Here is a 13,671-nt window from a genome sequence, read left to right as displayed (position 1 = left end):
TATACAAACCATTTATTTCGTTATTGTAAAATTAATTTCAAAATAAAGGGAAAATGTCCACTATATACCTTGCTACAGCGAATCTATCAAGGAAATCTGTCCCTATAATGAACACTTACGTTGTTCATTATAGGGACAGATTTCCTTGATAGATTCGTCGTAGCAAGGATATCATAATACTTGCTCTGCTGCCACAAAGATGAGATTTCGAATTGCTTGGAAGGCATTTATCTTTAGAGGGGGGCTTCCCACAAAGTTGGCCTTAATTTTAACCAAACAAACCAGGTAGGGAAAATGTAATTATGAAAATATTGCATATTATTAAAAATAAAATTAAAAAAAAAAAAAAAGAAAATAAGACGTGATATCACACCACCGCCACACCGCCAATTTACTGACAGCTACTAGTGGAAGCCAAGGACTTATTCCAGCATTACATGTTCTGCGAATCTAATTCCAATTTTGTTCACTTAACTTAACCATTTTAGACAATGTCTACAATATTCATAATGCAGTTTTAATTTCATGGCTTACGTGTGGCAGCGAACGCAATAACATCAACTCAAGTTTTGGTCAGAATATACAAGCCATGTTTTAATCCAAATATGTAAACACAAAAATGAGATTTATAAGTACAAGAAATTAGTGAAACAACTTAGCACATTCACAATACTGAAAGGAATATGTTATTCACTAGAATAATAATTCCTTTTTTTTTTTTTATGTTATCAATAGTCTAACAGTGATATTTCTGCGGATTGCTAACCTCCAAAACTACACATTTCTTCATTAAAGTTAGATAAATTGTCCTCCCAGGCGCTATTTCTGAATAGCTATTAATCTTGTACATCAATTCCATTCATTCACATGTGTTGCTGCATTTGAAAATGTCATTAAAAGAGCTAAGAATTCGTGTCTGTGAAAAAAAAAACGATTGTGTGTGATCCTTGCGTTATCTCATTGATTCAATGGCATCCCCTCAGACTTATTTCTGCTAAGCTCCTACACGTTTCCATGACCATTGTTCAGAGTAGGATATCTTCAGTTTTCTCACTCTAAAACCTATTCAGACACTACAGTAAATCAGCTATTATCTATTCACATTTCAACTCTAAACTTTAAAGGACGTTTCATTCTTCCTCCCTTCTTCCCTGCTGTTCCTTGGAGTATTCAAAATTAACATTAATAAAAAAAAAAATAATAAAAAAAAGTTTTCCTTTTCTTCCTCCATCCGTGGTCTTAGTGTATTACAAGTTCAACAACCTTTAATGTTTGAGCCAACCATAAAAAAATGAATGCTATTGTAATAAACACTTCTGTATATTTGATTTATTTTTTGCAATACCAGATGAGAAGTGAACTACCTTTGACCTCCATTTATACATTAAAAGAGTGACGCTTAAAATGTAGAAAGGAAAATTTTAATAGAGCTAATGTAAATATAGGGGTTGTTTCTAATCCAGGAACACATAGCCTAGGGTTCTGCTGAAATGATGATGGTGGAAAAATAGTAACCAATCTAAATTGAATTACCTGGCGACTAGACATAAAAGCGGGTTTTCAAATAAATTCAGCCTGAAATTTTCACGCTCTTCAGACCATTACAAATTGAAAACTAGCTTGGACATGCTCCGCATATCACAAAAAAAAAAAAAAAGAAACTAATGTCCTACAGCTCTTGTTTAAAGAGACTTATTTGCTATCACGCGTTCTGCGAAATTCTTTTAAAGCAGTTGCCTTATAAAAACACTTCAATTCTGAACAGTCATCAATACTGCATATAGTAAGACTGATTTTTAAGTTAATTTTTTTAATTCACTAGATCATTATTCATTATAGTTTATTCAAGTATGACTAGGGAAATACATAAATATGCATGTAACAACTTACAGATATAGTCTATTAAACGAAGGTGAGCTAAGTTGCTCTGTTATGTGCAAACTAGTAATTATCAGATTGTTCATGAGTCATCTTCAAAGCGTCCATTTGTTGATCTGTAGAGAGCAAGAGCTAGATGAGAATGGATGTTTAATTTGATTGAACAAACATATCGACTGTTTTCTCTAAATTGTGCCTATTGGAGGTCTTTGACGGCTGTCTTTAAGAAGGCAGTATTAAGAATGTGATCGCGTGTATATTCAAATATTGATTGAAGGCGTTTTTGTTCCAAAGCTATTAACTGTTCGTTGAGGAGTGATATTTCATATCTGAATCGCATGTAAATATGACTTGGCTGGTGGCTTTGTACAGACAAATTTTGGTATTTATGATGGGTTATTATTTAAGATATTAGTTAAGATTTTATGAAACTGGAGGGCTCAAAAATGAACTAAGTTTATTTTTTTGTCTTTTATTTAGTCATTTAATAGCAAACTAAAAATACAAAGGATTCATATATTCACTTCACGATTAATGAGCGGATCGTCATTAGCAAAGCAGTGTCACATACTTAAATGCAGTATATATCGTATATGTTTTGTTTTTTTTTTAAATACCAGAAATGAAAGAATTTATTTCACAATTTGAATCTAGAATTAGATCTCCTGTAGCTTGCTGCCATCTTTTGATACTGAAATTTCATATATCAATATAAGTTTAGATCAAATGATGAGAAACCCAACTCTTGCTCCAGAGGAAAAGCCACGAAAATTCGTTAAAAGATAAAGGAAAATTTTATACTATCATCCATTCCTTTTTTTTTTATTATTTTTATTTTTTTTTAACAAAGCTCAGTGAAGGGCAAACCGTTAAGAATATTTTCTCAAGAAAGTTTCGCCTTAAGTAACTTAAGAAAATCTTCAGAGAATTTTCGAGAAAAACAAAAGCGAGTTAGTTGCTTTTTATTATAGAAAAAAAAATCTTTGTGTGGTATTTCGAAAAGCGGTAAAAGGGAGTAAGTTAAAAACAAACTAACAGAAAGATACGTACAACTTGTCAAATAATCTTTAATTGGTGAAATAGCCAACAGGGGCCACAGTTCACTAGTCTTAGTAAAACACGCTCCTTGGTGATTTACGAAATCCTAGTGAAGGTGATCTCGTTTCAAAACAGCACGTGATAAATGCCTGATTCTACACCCAACTTCAGCTTTCAGTATTTTTTTAATCGTCTCAAGTCACTGTACCTTAATTTTATTTATGCTGTAAAGCGACAATATTTCTTACATGATGTGTGGCGCTCAAATCGTTTAGTCAAACAATTCACTTTTTTCTTTTTTTTTTGCAATGTTTTTGCATTGTTTATGCAATTTTCTTTAATAATGTTAAACGAAAAGCTCCTGAATTAACTTTGAGTTGTTATTCTGCATCTTTTATAATTAAAGAGATATAGAATCATTAAAGCAGTGACTTAATATTTAAATTTTAAATGAAAAAAAAACAGTACTATAAAAGTGTGATTAGCGTTTTCGATATTGGCCTAAAGACATTACCGTATTGACGACTATTAATAAAGTCAAAATCAAGAGTACCTATTTTCTTATGAAAAGATTTTTTTGAAATAAATATTCAAAAGAAAAAAGGCATTGGTAGAAGAATATTCAAAGTATGCGACAACTTGCTTTAAATTATACCTTGATATTCTCACGTCCGTCGTTGAGCAATTCAATTGGGAAATCGATCGAAGCTGTGGGTATCATTACGCGACATGACTGTGGTCCCTCCAAGCCGGGTCATACCCATTGAGAGAATGGGTTTGACATGGCTACGTCTGAGTGGAGGGACATTTTGCCGAGGTTCCCAATGTTCATATATGAACAAGTTGTCGGGAAGGCGGAGACACAGTGAAAATATAAGAAAGATTTTTCGCAAAATCAACGTAACGGAAAAAATGGAACTAAGCAGCTTCTATATCTTGTAATAAATAGATATTGATTGAAAAGCTGTTGTATTGTCTTTATTGATCCAAAAAAGCGTAATGATACATTTCAGAACAAATCATCATACTATAAAAATTAAAAAAAAAAAAAAAAAAATCGTAAACATTTGGCCTTAAACGTGATAGATAACATCTGAATTTGAGGACCATTCCTCCAATTACCTAAAAGGTATAATCAACTATTAAATTATCTTAATTATGAAACAATATTTCGATTTTGACAGAATAAGACCGATTAGCCATAAGTTCCAGGAATTATACTGTAAAAAATCATCTGACAAAAAGAGAAATAGAAACATTAACAATACCCCTAGAACGAACTTAAAATGGGAAAAACCTGGAGTGTTTTCAGTTTGGTTGACTCAGTGTTCGCATGGTACAAAATCAAATTCTTTTCTCTCCAGTCTGATAGATTAATTTAGTTGACAAGCTGTAAATTAATATAAATAAATTGCCTAACGCATTATCCAAATTATCTGAGTATTAACAAAATGTTGACTGAGTAGTTAGCGTATCCTCTACAAGCTGACAAGTTGCTGGTTCGAATCCGTTATGGGTACGGATGTCTAACTATTTTTGGGTGGGAGATGAATTCTATTGTCCGATGTGAAACTATCGACCGGCAAATTGGAGGCGTGAAGTGGCTTATATAAAGTTCAATGCTTAAGTCTATAGAGTATGGTTTACGGATTATGTAAATACTAAATAAAATTAATAAAAATATAAAACTCCTTTAATCAATTTACGATACAAGTTGCTATCGGTTTACAAACATCTTTCATCTGGGAGATAAAATCAGTCGCTTAGTCGTGCTAGATTTCGATATCACAACGAAGAGGGCCTATTAGTTTTCTCACACACGCTACCAAGATATGATTCTTTGCCTTCATCTTTTATGTCGTAATAGTAAGAATATTCCTTCAAATAAAAAATTTCTAGTTTGAAGATTTCTCTAAAGAAAAATTTTACAATTAACGTATATAATTATTAATATCTACTGATACAAACCAAGGAGAGTTCTTCCCAACCTTATTAACTTAATGATGGGAGAAGAACCAATGGTTCATTCTTGAGATGGGGACTAACTTAAAAAAAAAAAAAAGTCAATTGCCTTTTGCATTAGAAAATCCTAGCAGTGTGGGTTATTGTTATTCTTCCCAATTTGAAGGCTTCATAATATATCTAAAGCATTTTTGTATATTAAAAAAAAAAACCTTAAGTGTTTATATGAAAGATGTAAATCAAAGCATACCCTTGCATTACAGCTTGATAAAAATGAAAAGTTGGATGGCTGATGTCACAAGATGTGTCACGTATTCTGATGTAAACCAAATGAATTATGAATTTCTTTAAATAAATAGAAGCAAATTCGGATGACATGTATATCCATTACAAGGTATCCGAAGCACAAGTCGTCTAACGCAGCGCTTCCCATACTGTGGGCCGCGGCCCCTTGGGGACCGTAGGTTTTATTCAGGGGGACCGTGAAATAATGAAAACAAATTTAAAATCTTTTAAGACTAAGTAGAATTTTTTTATCTTAAAAGAAACGTATTTAATTTTTATTATATCTTCTTTGCTATTTTTTATATTTTAATGGGAAAGTTCACACATTGGTGTTGGTTCACAAATTTTGTTTCCTGCGTTTTAGGCAGGAAGCAAAATTAAAAGTTTGGGAAGCACTGGTCTAACGTCAGTTTTTTTTTTTTTTTTTTTTAAGCATATTCTCTACCACAGACTAGTTTTAAATTCCCCTCACTTCTGTTTTCAGCAAAACCTATTGCAATAACGAAAGACGGCATTGCTTTTCCATTCCCAATTTGTTCTTCCCCTACCACGGAAAGCTAAGCGTAACCATATAATTGAGTTTGCTTTCGTCTAAGTGGTAGAAACCCACATTACTGAACTGCGGCTATATCAGTTCAAAGATCGATATCCGAGTCTGCTCCAGAATACGTGTTTCTTCTGTGATGAACATACACCAGCATCAGACAGAAGCTACAGAGACCGATCGATCATGGCTTATTTTTCGGGATGGCTACACATCAGAAACAGAATTTTCATAAAAGTGAAACAAGTATTTGCTTAGTTTTTATTATTATTAATTAGTATTAATATAATCTGTTATATGATAGAATATACGATAGGATATATTCATAATTTTCTTAATACAAATTTTTAAGATTGACAATTGGTGTAATCGTTACAAAAAATGGACAAAAAAATATTGTTTCAGTTGAACATTTGTCTTAACCAAATGACAAAATAGAATTTAAGGTGCAAGATTTAAAAAAAAAAAAAAAAAACTATAGACTAAATTTAAAAAAAAAAAAAAAAAAAGGTACTTATCGAAAAATCTGAAAGGTTCCAATACAGTACATTCTTGTAGCAGTAAAGCAATATTATATATATAATATCAAGCACGCGCCTCTCCTAAAAATTTTCCGAAAAAACACTTACTAGTTAAGCCTGTTACTTTACATGCTGCTATATCCTGGAATATTCTGTAGTTGTAGAGTCAGAAGCATTTCATAATATGACTTCCTTTGTTGGAGATAGCGTTATCTGTAATGTCCTGTCAACGGCCGACTCAAATATCTGTCACTTCATTAACTGTTTAGTCATATTTTACAGTGCTTTGTATCCACAATAGTGTTGTCAAAAAATATATGATTATTACGATAAATAGCGAAAGCCAGTTTTAAGATGAATTCGACTGAGAGCAGACGCCAAAAGTAGTTAAACGTAATGAAAAGCCAAATTTGTTATAAAAAAATAAAAACAATTTATGTGACATAAGGAACTTCTGTGGATTAGAATTATGATGTAAATTTAAATTAGACAAACTAAAAAATCGAGATGCAATTTAATTATAACAGTTACTGTAGTATATAGTTATAACAATAACAATATACTACATATATTAAGTAATTTTAAATATAAAAGAGGCTTTCCTTGAAACGAAAAAACGACTGCGTAGCGCAGGGAACAGTAGCGCACCCTGGAATTTCGTTTCTTTGTATGCGGTATGTAAAACATCGAAATATTAAATAACTCTTGAAGTTGAAGGATTTTTTTTTTTATCCCTAACATGTTTGCACTTAGGCACGCGACACTGTCATTCTGTTTTAAATCAAGATTACTGTTCGTTCTTCAACAAGGTTCTCGCTTATCATATGACGTGTTTATATCCAAGATTTACAATACAGATTCAGTTCTTGCTAACAAAAATGTCAAATTAAAAATCCGTTAATCTTTTTACGTCATTTGCAATCTCTTTATAAGCCATAATTGCATAATTTTCATGCATGACAACGATCATTTTAAGCAGTATTTAGTTATGTATTCACAGAATTTTAAACTAAGGTCTAAAAGAAATTTTTCTAGTATTTTACTGTTGGCTTCAATGAGAAGGCAAAATCCTGTAAAGGGATTATTTTGTACAATATTTAAAATATTCTTCTGATGCACCAGTGTTGTGATAATGATCCCAACAGCAAATGAAAGCTCAAATTATCCTATTAATACAAATACCAGGATTTTAGCAAAATTTTAATTCTAAAGCGGGCAAATTTACATAATTCACCTTAGAATAGCCCATCAGTGCATTGTCCTTTATACTTAGTGCAAAACAATTACCTCACATCTGTTTTGAACAGTGTCCTGTTCGTTTTTCCCTGGAAATGGAAGTCATATTTTCGTGTTATCAAAAGTGCGATTGCACTAGTTATTAAAAAAAAAAAAATTCACATTAGTCCTGGTGTCAAATACCACTTGTGCTATTGTGATATCCAATATCATTAACACCTACGCCATTGTGCAACTTACTTTGCACGTGTGTTTGTTGATAAGTAGCATCTTTCTACACGATACCCGAAATCATTTCCTGGTAAAAAAAAAAAAAAAAGTAAACTATTTGAGTATTTTGTAACGATGATTATATAATGATAACCCGAGCGTATCGCACTTAACTTTATGTCCTCTCGTTATCGTACTGAAGTATAAAGAAAGTAATAAAATATCCAATTTCCGGATGACAAAAGGGTGTTTTTTTGGGGGGGGGGGTGAATACTTATAGGCCATAAAATATGCCAACTGATTATACGATCAGTTTTATACATCACTGAAAATTTTATATTTTGGTATACTAAGTGATCAAAACACTAAATATTCTCTAATTGAAGTGAAAATCTAGTTAAAAGGAAAAAAAAAAAAGATTATAACTGAAAATAAAAAGAACTTACGTATCCAGTAAGATAAAACATTGAGAACGTTTTTAAATGAACGAAAGACAAAGCTTGATCTTAGGAACTTCGATGTGCACATTTCATATTACAAACAGAATTAGAAATCACGTTACAACCGGTCACGTGATATGAAAACAGGAAACACCATCTGCCTGAACTCTAATTGGACACTGATACCTTTATATTCCAGGTAAATACACAATTTGGACATGCTGTCAGCAATGCGTTATAATTGCGATCATCAACTATAGAATTTCCTATGCAGGAGTTACTAATAACTGGCTACTTCAAATACCATTATTTAATCATGTAAAAAGGCTTCCGACATTCTCTGGATAAAAAGGTTATCGGACCCATGTATTAGGCTCAGGACATTTGACATGATACATGGTTACATTAATGAATAGAATACGTTCAAAGTACGACTGTAAGTAAAATTCGAATGAATCAGGTCGATTTGTCTAGAATTTGCCATTCTTTTGCAAATCTGGAGGTTATGCAAGCGCTTTACATAGCAATTACATTGTTGTGGATCAAGTGGGTATGATGAGATGTCAAGGGAAAAACTAAACGATAGTTGATAATCAAAATACCCACTAACTTGTCACACTAGGTCATGTTTTAACTCAAAATCGAGAGAGCACCAGTTGCAAATTTCTATATTTTGAAAGAGCGAAAAAAGTCAAAATATTTCAGAACATACCATTAAGGTTATGGTTTTAAAACTTTTTGTCTTATAAGATTTGCTATTAAAATTTGACTCGCTTCACATTTTTGCTCATTTCCTGATATGTGTCCTCAAAATGGTACACAGGATATAATAGTATTACATAAATATTCTTTAATTATATTCAATTTGTATGGCGAATCGTTGATAGGAAGCCAGTAATATTATTGCTTGCATTTCTATAGACGATTGCCTTCCAAATGAATTATCAATTCTCCAATATAGTCAAATTTCACGTTTTGATCACCGCCTCTGGGTGGACGATTGCAATCTACCTATATCTTTGTCTTTACTCGGAATCGTTCATGTCAAATCTATGTTACTGTTGCTAAGCCTACCTCTCAGCTACCTTAGATTATCGCCCACATTCATGCATGTTGAATGCTGACGATGTTGAGTTCCTTTCTGATATCTTCATTTTTAATATGATTCTGCTTTTGAATGTCATCTCTTCACTTTTTCTCTTCGAATTCATCTGTGGTCTAGTCTCAACTATTTTTTTTCTCTCCCAAATTTTAGAATTCCACAGGTTAAAATTGGTTGAAAAACACTTACCTACTATTGCTAGTTTAATGTTTTTGATATTCTCTTATTCCAAATTTAACTGAATCCTACCATACTAACTTTGCTTTTTTCTGTCATCTATTTCCTGTACATCATTTTAATTGCAACGTTAAGTGTAGCATATATTCTGTATAACGTCCTGTTTACGTCCGAATTATATGGTGTAACTTTTCTTTTGGTACTTTGTCGTGACTACACAAATCAGTTTTGCCTATGTTCTTGCATACAAATGATAAATATCTAATACCTATCATGTTATACTCAAGAAATAATATAAATAATCTTTATAGTGTTAAATGGTGAGATATATTTCTCAAATATGATGGGTATGTAATGAAATATAATTAAAGTTATTACTTGAGGGAAATTTGCTTAGTTCCTACACAGAGATACATTTGTATAAAATTTCTCATTTATACTAATATTTAGTATGTTTCCCCTCGATTAAAATTTTAAAAAAAAAATTGACAAAATACTTGAATCAATTCCTTAAGCATGTCGAAAATGGGTCCATCAGCAACTAACTGTAGTCAGTCCATGTTCATGAATAAACAAGTTGTCTGGTGATCAGCATTTCACAAATTCTTCGATTTGTCGTAAAAAAAGTCTTCACTTTTGTTTTTACTGCTCTAAAAAGTTTTCAGAAATTACTTCTGTATTTTATAAACTAAGGAAATTGTAGACAGATATGCTGAGATGCTCCTTCTGTCATCACTAGCACTCCCCGTGTCGCTAGAGCAAATACAGTCACACATGACCGATTCCAAATGAACCCTATCAGATGATTGCTGTGGTCAGCGCCTCCCGAACTGATTACACACAAGCGACAGCTGCCACACTCCTGTTACTGGACGCTGGCCACCATCTGGCTTGTGTCAAGGTGAACGGAAGGATGAATAATGACTCTGGGTACCCTTCATGTCTGTGTAGGTAATGCAATGTTCAAGAACTAAATGTGTTCATATTATTCCTATGCTAGCCTATTTTTTTTCATTCACTAAATGTTTAATATACAGCTTGTTTCCTTTTCCGATTAGAAGACTACTTGAAGGGGATGGTTGTTTCCACATTGTTGGATCAGATGAGCTTGAAAAGGGAAATACTACCAACTAAACTGTTATGAATGACACAATATGAACTCAAAGCATTTCTGAAAGTGAATTCTGGAACCATTTGTTATCCTGAAAGCGTTAAAAGTAGCTCAAGTGAATGAACAATCATACTTTGCTTTTATATGTATGGTAAAGTAATGTATACGCATATACTGATGAATTCATTTGGAATAATAGTCACCAAAACGAAGTTCCACTGAATATAACCTTCGTTTCAGTATTAACTTCAATCCAGTTACTCGATCTACATAATTACAGAAATGCGAACTATTCAAAGGCTGATTGGTCTAATTCGCTAATATCCTACTGGACTTACTGTAAAATAACAACCCGCAGTCACCCCAATTCACCCCTCTCACATCCCTGTTCAAGGCAGTCATTGAGAGAAGGAAGTTGCCCTAGTAATGTCAAATATACTTAATAGCCTTCTCTTAATGTATAAATGAAAGAGGACAGCAATGACTACTTATATTTCAAACCCAAGGTCGTCTTCAAAAAAGGGGAAATTAATTTCAATTTGCCCATCCCTGCGTTGTTAAAGCTCAATCTGTTATTATAGCGATTTGTCATTCTCGCACTATCTCATATGGCAAAATCGAAGGAGTGCGTGACGGTTACTGACAGTGACAAAGGGGCTGTTGATAAACCACCATCGCTCATAGTCTTTAACGATGTAATTTGAAACACAAAGAAGCCTCAATGAAAGGACTTTCCCATTCCATCTTTCTAACCTGAAAAACAATTTGTTATGGAAAGATATGAAGCTCTCAAAACAGCAATCTGAAATTATACTCGGCCTGGCGAGATAATATATGCAGATAATATTTCCAATTCAAAATATTTGACTATTTGTTATCCATAAAAACCTTGGGTTGAATGGCATTCATATCACAATAACAAATGTTATATTATCAAAATAATATTATGCTAGTAAATATCTTCAGTGCTAATTACTCCATCAAAATAGATCGTAGAAGGTTTAGGATTTTATCTTGTGAATATTCAGTCGCTTACCGCAATTCAAAATCTAATTTTACGCAAGTTTTTTTTTTTTTTTTTTTTTTTTTTTAATCTATCAAAGCGACTGAAGCGCCACTCGCTTGCTATGGCGGCCATTAACCCAACGGAAGGATGAAATATTCATATGTTTTGAAATTCCGATGAACACATATCGTGTACTTAAAAGGAAAAAATGTCTCTCAGCGAATGAAAACAAGAGCAAGCTTTGCAATAGGAATACGCCATCGCTTAGAGAAATAGAATTACTGAGTTTGTAGAATTTATACAAAACAAGATTTATTACGTTGTTTGCGAAACTAGTGCATATCATTGGCCTGGATCTCGTTAAAGCAGGATGGCGAACAAAATATGCAGGTTTTCCACAGACTTGTTCTTCTAAACATCTACTCCATTAAACCTCTTTATTCTGTTAATACTTTTATTTCATTATAGTCTTTATTATTATTATGATACTTCCTTTAATAATCATTCGTTTACTTTATCTTAGTGTTTTTTTTTTTTCATCAATGATCAAAATTTTCTTAACAAATGAAGCTAAGTATGTGCATCAGTAACTTGTCAACGCTTAACTTAATTTTGGTCCTCAATCTTTTAAGGGGGAGCGAATCCAAAATTTAAGATTAAAAAAAATTATTTATTATTTCAAATTGGACGTCCCTCTCGCAGTTCTCTAGGCGAAAAGCTGTCGGGTGTAAAGATCTTCAAGTTGAGCCAGTAACCCTACACCCCCCCCCTCCCCATTCATCTGACACTCGGAAAAATTATGTTAGTGTTATGTACAATTCTCTGGCACAAAATTGTGGCGGTTCTATTGAATGAACATAGTCATGCACTGTCATACTGCAAAGATTATGACAATATGATTTGGATTGAGGCTATGAATTAACCTTTTCATGATCAGAATCCCGATTTAAAATATTAAAAGCAATGTTGGTAAAGAGGATGTCGGTAGAGGATGAAACCAACACGGCGCACTTCATGACAGACCAAAACAGAATAGCTTTTTATCTAACATTTGCTGCAACCTCCTCAGGAGACTAACGTCTTAGTAGACGTTGTAGTCAAAGATGACCCAAACAGTGTGCTAAAATTCAAGATTTTTGAAAATAAAGAGTTCATGAAACATCCAGGGATGAAGCTAGTGTATACATCAGTTGCGTAAACTACGTTTTGGGATTAAGTTACTTCCTCTCAATTCAGTTATTTCTCGTCGACCATTTACCGAATAAAATAAAGGAGATATAAAGAGATATAGGACGTAACTATCACGCTCCACCATTCTCTGGTAGACTTGGTGTTTTTTTTTTTTTGCTGTAATTATTGATTCCATTATATCTATTAGTTCTATTTTTCTTCAATTTTATTTCATTTTTTTTGGCAATATCTGTTTTGTTTTTAATCTGTTCAAGTTTTCTGAATCTATCAAATGAAAAAGTTCTGCTGATCTCCTGGTTGTTTTCGAACATTTGCTTTATGTTTCCCTTCTGGAACAGAATACGTTTATTTTTGAATCCACAATCGATTTAATTGAACATTTAATCATTTAATTTAATAATTGATTTCATGACTGAATCCAAGTTTATTTTAGTAGTGTCAACTGCTTCGTTACACAAATGATAAATATCATGCTAATAATCTCATAATTTATTAAATGGTTGATACTATAAACGCAGATTTTCATGTTAAGTGTACTGGTAGGCCCTTGCTCCCTCCAAAATCGGACGGGATTGCAATAGAACACTATATTCGTACTGGAAAATATTAAAAAAAAAAAAAAAATTAAATAATCAGTTTATATTTGTTTGGTTCGCTTTTATGGGTAGTATGTTCAGCCAAATATCAAATGGTAAAAGAAATTGTACTTTAGTAAACATAGAAACGTATAGTATGGTTTTGTCCTTACAATTATCTAAACAAATACGAACTAATGGGAATGTTTGGGAAGTTGACAAATGTGCGGACCTGTTTCTAGAGAGAAATGAAACTAACTGAATTACCGGAGCGATGTTTTTTTTTTTTTTTTTCTCTAACACATGAAGATATTCGACCACCCTATTAGCCCAGCATGCTCTCCACCAAAACCATATTTCATCTTGTCCCTCTCCTTCTGCTAGTAGCAGAGTAA

At 32.7% G+C, this 13,671-nt stretch overlaps 1 protein-coding gene across 3 annotated transcripts in view; it reads right to left on the bottom strand.

Moving 5' to 3' along the window:
- The window catches only part of LOC150101484 (uncharacterized), a 113,087-nt gene that overhangs the window by 72,582 nt on the left and 26,834 nt on the right, over positions 1-13,671 (bottom strand). Inside the window, exon 1 of one of the 3 annotated variants that reach the window (XM_090400007.1) lies at positions 6,337-6,448. The exons of the other annotated variants lie outside the window; for them this stretch is intronic. The gene's annotated coding sequence lies outside the window, so the exon portion shown is untranslated. Of the gene's footprint in view, positions 1-6,336; positions 6,449-13,671 lie in introns of those variants that run through there. 3 annotated transcript variants of the gene reach the window in all.

Source organism: Typopeltis vanoorti, chromosome 11, assembly GCF_054136105.1.
Source record: "Typopeltis vanoorti isolate ZY-2024b chromosome 11, IOZ_Tvanoo_1.0, whole genome shotgun sequence".
Taxonomy (NCBI): Eukaryota; Metazoa; Arthropoda; class Arachnida; order Uropygi; family Thelyphonidae; genus Typopeltis; species Typopeltis vanoorti.
Note: the sequence above shows the minus strand (reverse complement) of the source record. Positions and strands in the feature narration are given on the sequence as shown.